This window comes from Homalodisca vitripennis, chromosome 1 (assembly GCF_021130785.1).
Source record: "Homalodisca vitripennis isolate AUS2020 chromosome 1, UT_GWSS_2.1, whole genome shotgun sequence".
In the NCBI taxonomy this organism is placed as follows: domain Eukaryota; kingdom Metazoa; phylum Arthropoda; class Insecta; order Hemiptera; family Cicadellidae; genus Homalodisca; species Homalodisca vitripennis.
In genome coordinates, this window is record NC_060207.1 from 155,399,457 (window position 1) to 155,405,687 (window position 6,231).

A 6,231-nucleotide genomic window follows, 5' to 3' on the forward strand; every position below is an offset into this window, starting at 1 on the left:
TCAGCTAGTTCTGTTTTAAAGTTTTGTTAAAATAGCGCAGTCACCTTTCATTAAATAAATACAGGCTACAAGGTGAAAATGAAACTGAAGATAAACAGCAGAAGAGATAATCAAAGAAAGATAAGATGGTTTTCACTTGATCATTCTAGCTATCTACAACCGCTACACTAATATTTATCTTCTCTCCATGAGCTGAATTTGGTCAGTGGGTCTAATTACAGCATATGGATGCAGATATCTGAGAAAACATTTGTGAACAGTGGGTATCTTTAAGGATTACGTAGGTTATTCAATGAGCAAGACGAAACTTCGGAACACTTGTTACTTACTGCACTGTGCTAGGTAAAAACTATTTAAATTCTGTCATTTACGGCACTTTGATCAAGGATGGTGGTTTTTCTAAAGAAATACTGGTCAGTAGTTTTAGTTGTTAATATGACTACTGAGACTGTAAACGTCCAGAACTTCATTTCATATTTACGGAATAGAACATTGGCTCTTGGAGGTCTAAGTGCTTGACTATAGACCACTTCTAAGAAGAAGAAGCTCTACACTAAAAATCGAATGTCTCATCTCTTATCAATTCCGGAGAACATCTTGTGACATTTCACTTATTATCCAGTATTTAAATGTCTAATCGAGTATAATCCACTTCACTTATAACATTCTAGATAAGAGTGTCATAAACGAGTTCATTAAGTGTTTTCCCTCTTATTTTAATAATTCGAAAATTATCTAAGCTGGAAAATTTAAGACTTGACACTGTTATTTTAACATCAGGTTTTGTAAAACTAAAATGTCTAATTAAAACGGTCATGCCTCCAACAGAACTTGACAGTACCAATTAATTAATAAGTAAAATTTGAAATGTGCCTGATTGGAGTTATTAACATTAAACACTATTATCTTATACTATAAACGGTACTAAGTAATTGATTAAAACAATAATATGAAATATAACAATCATAACGGTTTCATTCATAATTATGATAATTTACAATTTCACTCGTCTCTGATATCGAAACGATGTGGCATTGAATCCTACTTGCAAAAGAGAAGTCTTCACACAAATGAGTAGCGCGACCTCTTCTCTTGCCATTCATTATGAACAGAAGTGGACATATGTAAACAGGACGACGAAAACCAGAAGAACCCTGCGTTACACAATGGTTTTTTCCATTACATTGACACCACGCATTAAGTGCGCTGGTTGTTAGTTACCAATCATCCATACAGCCAGGCAAGTACAATTTAAAACTACTTCTCGTCGCCTGGCTATAGATAATGGTTGTAACCATCATCAATTGCTTCTGAACAATTATTCCTTTGACTTTGTAAGATGGATAAGTTCAAGGATCAAGAATGCATCCAAAACAAAATTACTACTACTTTCATTATTTGTTGTGGAAGTTAGTTACTTTTTCTATATGTTTGGATGTCTTCAGATAGGTGTAGACCTCAGATATCAGAGGACAAACCTACGAGAGCATCAGATGGAATAACTTCGGTTGTTTCGAGGCTCAAAGCGGAAGGTTAATGAAGTAAGAACTACGTAACTGTAACTAAGTAACTAAATTGTTGCTGTCAATAGACCCGAAATCGACCTGAGTGCTGGAATAAAATTATACATGATCAATCAACCCACTCCCATCTATACCTGTAGCTGCAGTATGTCAATTTCAACATTCATATAATTCAATACATTTCATTACTGTTTTACGTTGGCGGTGTAAATTTTCTTAAGAGACACTAGTTCCTGATTTTGTTACTCTGTGATGTATTACAAGATTGATTAGCTCGTAAACAAACGTCTTCGATATATATATATATATATATATATATATATATATATATATATATATATATATATATATATATATATATATATATATGAGATTGGAGACAGGTGTTCAGTTAAGATTACTTCTAGTGGAATAATATTACGTTTATCTGATACAGATCATTCAGAAATGAATCATTTAATAAATAAACATATTCAAACATTCTTTTCAAGAATTCCTTTTGATGTAAATCGTCTTAGACTTCGTGTTGATAGGCATCTCATTTTGCCTTGAAACTCCACCTGAGAGAGTCCAACCTGAAGTGTACAAATCAGAACTTGAGATTAAGATTTTACATTGCTATAAATGATATACATAAACGGAAATGATAGGTACTAGTATCCATCATAAAACAGACTATTTTTTATTTAACCTACTCCCACAAGTGGAAGAGTGGGCCGATTATCTGACCTCTCACAGTCCCTAGGAGCTCTGATTCATTTTATTCAACGTAATACATCAGAGCAATTGTTTGGAAACCTGACAATGAGTCTCATATTACTTCTAAACTGGTTCTCTTACCTTGGAGAACCCTAGTTTTGACATGCCTGTTATAGAATTAAAAACTAAATAACCTTCTTTTTAGGCTTGGTATTTATGCCAAGAAGCCACATCTTCAAAATTTACTCATCAATTCCAGTAATTTGCTTCATTTTTTCACTATTATTTTAGTAAAATAATTTGTTAAGAAACATTTTATTTTCTGTATATGTAAATTTCTATATTATATATTTGTAATTTCATATCTTTATTTTTGCGTTCATTATAAATTTCAAGATGCGTTTCCAGTTATGATAATGATCAGTTTGAAGAAGGTTTGGTAATTTTGGTGGAGTTACAAAATATCCTTTCCTCAAGTGTTCCAACATATCTTTACGTTGCTTAACATAACCAATACACTGATGTTATGTATGCTAAATCGATTCCTCAACACCACTAATACATGTTTTACAAATTAAAACTTTCCAATAACTTCGTATGGTGTAAAATGAGTTGTGCGTTGCTAAAGTGTCCATACATCTACCTGCACATCATAATTATAGTGTCTGTTTAAAGTGCGCATTCCTATCCATGATATATTGGTTAAATTTAGTTGCACTTGTTTGTACCATTGTCCTTTGTCAGAACTTTAAAAATCTCTGTGAGCTTTAACAAACACTTTATTTGTCATTTCTTCATATACATTTATTTTTTCTAATGATTTATATTCTGTCTTAAAATGTATACAAATACTAGCTTGTAAGCGATTTTACCAGCAACTTCATTTCCTTTGAACCTATGTGACCGGGTACCCATGGTAACGTTATGGTTTTTTTACTGGTAATTAATTTATGAAGTAATGAAACGGAAAAGAATTCTTCTGTGCATTTCCATAATGTTCTTCATGTCCATAATATTATTGTTTAGGTTGACAAATGCCTCAAGATAGTTTCGTTGTGCTTTTTACTAATATTTGAACAATTTCAAGTAGTAAATACTTTAATTTCAGTCCAGTCTAGAAAATTAGGATTTGCTTTCATAAGCTTGGTAATAGAGTCTGTGACAGTTCTTATAACTAATTTTTCAGCTAGTTGTCGCCTTCCCAAACTTACAAGTAACATTACACATCGCTAATATGGGTGTTATTTTCAAGGCTTCAAGACATAACCGCAATACAGAATAATTCTATATCGTATCGATCATTTGTTCTTGCTTCTTATTTAAGTCATAGTTAATAAAACTGCAGTATTCTGCAATAAACTATATGCAATATCTACTAGTATATGACAGTAAAACTTGAATTTACTATCAAATAGTACACCACTAAAATCCTGTGACTACCCATGATGTAATATTTAATCATACAGTTTGAAGTCATAGTAGTCTATTATGATTTTTCTAGTAAATATTATTACTTCACACTTTTAGGACTAAAATTTAAACACAGATTCTCTAGCAATACTTACATTCCTCAAACGGTTTTGTAGTATTTCACATGCTTTTATATTTCCTCTATGAGAATCATATAGAAAACTCTAATCGGCATACTGAAGTGACCTTGTTTCTTCAGTCATGCACTTCTTAATATCTGCAAAACATAGAGGGAATAATAATTGGCTGATCACACTGCTTTGAGGCATATCTCTAGATGTAAACCTATGTATTTTCTCTTCTATCACTTTCAGAATAACTGTTCATTCCGTCAGCCAGAATGGCAAATATGTAATGCATAGCAGGGATCTTCCATCTTCAAGTTATATAATTAGTATAAAAGAGTAGAATGTGTACATTATAATATACTTTAGTAAGATCAAGAGATGCAGCGAATATGCTGTATTCCTTCTTTTAGCTATTACACGTCTTTGGAGAAAGTAACTAAATTATTAACTTAGCTAGGCATAAAATTATTATGATCCTATATCCCTTAGGTGAATTTTTATCACTATTTGGTTTTAACAAGGGAAAATGAAATGATTCTTCCAATCCCTGGGCATTTCGGCATCTTCCGATTTTCATGTACTGTTATACACGTTTAAGAGTAGCGTCTTCTTTTTCTCGGGCAATTTTGTCATCATAGAGTATGATATACAACCCGCACCTGGCAGTGTGTTTCTTACTTGCAAGAACGATTTCCATCTCCATGGCATTCGTTAAAAAAAGGTCCACTTAGGCATTCTTTCATTTTTTTTTTATGGAGTCATGATTGAAACACACATTTCGTTACATTCCGGAACCTTGGTGGCACAATGCTGTCCATGAAAGCTTCATTATACTGAATAGGGATGTGACTATAAATTTATAATAAAATTAATTGAAATTTAGTATTGAATGACTGTTCCATATATATTTCTACGAATACTTTAAATAACTTTCCAGGTATTGATAAATTTTTAGTATGTAAATTAGAACACAATGATTCCGATGATATTTTAGTTTTTTAGTAATTTTGTTGTTCTTGTGGGTAGGCAGCCTATAATCATAAGTTTTCAGGTGTCATGGTTAACCTAATTTTTTGAAGCTCGTCTTCTCAATACCACTGATTTTCTGCATTCGTTTCAGCATCCTCATGATTTAGGCTGAAACGCTTTACTTGTACGAGACTTTTCTTGTTTCCTAGGAGGCATGGCTTGGTTTATCGTGATTTCTAATATCTGAAATCGTTTCAAAAGAAGATGAGTGATATCCAGACTGAAATCAGAAACTTGTAGGATTAAATCAATGAAAGACCTTTGATATTTACACCAGTCCACACTTTACGTGTTTCTTTTGTTCGTTCATGATAGTCTCAATGCACATAAATTAGTCTGATTACAATTGTACAACCAATGTCAATATAAGGTGGAAAATAGTCACTACCACATGAATCTGATTGCACTATCCAAGATGAACATTAAACAAAAGTGGCGTTGCAAACATCGATGGCTTGTGCCTGGTCGGTCAGCAGCAGTAGCGGTAATGGTTCCGGCATCAAAGAGACGCTTTTGAGTCACCCATGAACGAACCACGTGCTAATCTCTCTCTACACATTTTAATTTTATCCTATCAATTAAAGGCCATTTCCCTTTTTGAAAACAAGAGAAAGGTTTTGACCCCAAGGTCCAAAAAATTGGCGTTACTAAATATTGTTTCTATTGCTCAGATCTCTAATAGATTTGTTTTCCGTTAAATACGGCCTTAGATAACACCTATGTGACACTGTTGATACGGTAGCGAGGTCAACAGGTCCACATATACATATGTCAAGCCGCACTCTCTGACACCTCCAATATCATTAGTATCACCTATGACTATAATGATATCATTATTCTTAAAATTTCGCAGTCTTCTTTTACACCGCTAACAAAATCTACAAATGGCGAAACCAGGTTTGACCAGACTAGCCTTAACTATACACGATTTCTGCTCAAATCCTTTTTCAGTGAGACATCTCTACCATGGCTATCACTATATAACATAATGGCGATATTAGAAAGCGGTTTACTGATTAGGATGGCCATAGTAAATGTGATTTTGTGAGCAGTCATGTTCAAGATTGATCAATTTCTTTCTTTTTATACAAAGTGCGCGCGTGTGTGTGTGTGTGTGTGTGTGTGTGTGTGTGTGTGTGTGTGTGTGTGTGTGTGTGTGTGCGTGCGTGTGTGTGTGTGTGCGCGCGCGCGCGCGCGCGTGTGTGTGTGTGTGTGTGTGTGTGTGTGTGATATTGTATAATTCAAAAGAGAGCATCAATTGTGAGTTGAAAGTTGCAGTTCAAGTGGCCCAGCACCAAACACTATATACATAAATATCACAGGTACAAAATCTGTGATTATGTAAATTGTAAATTATTTTGATCTTAGGACTTATATGCTGTAAGAGGCCCAACTTTGTAACGGCTATACTTTGGAAGGGGAACGTAAGTGCATCACCCACT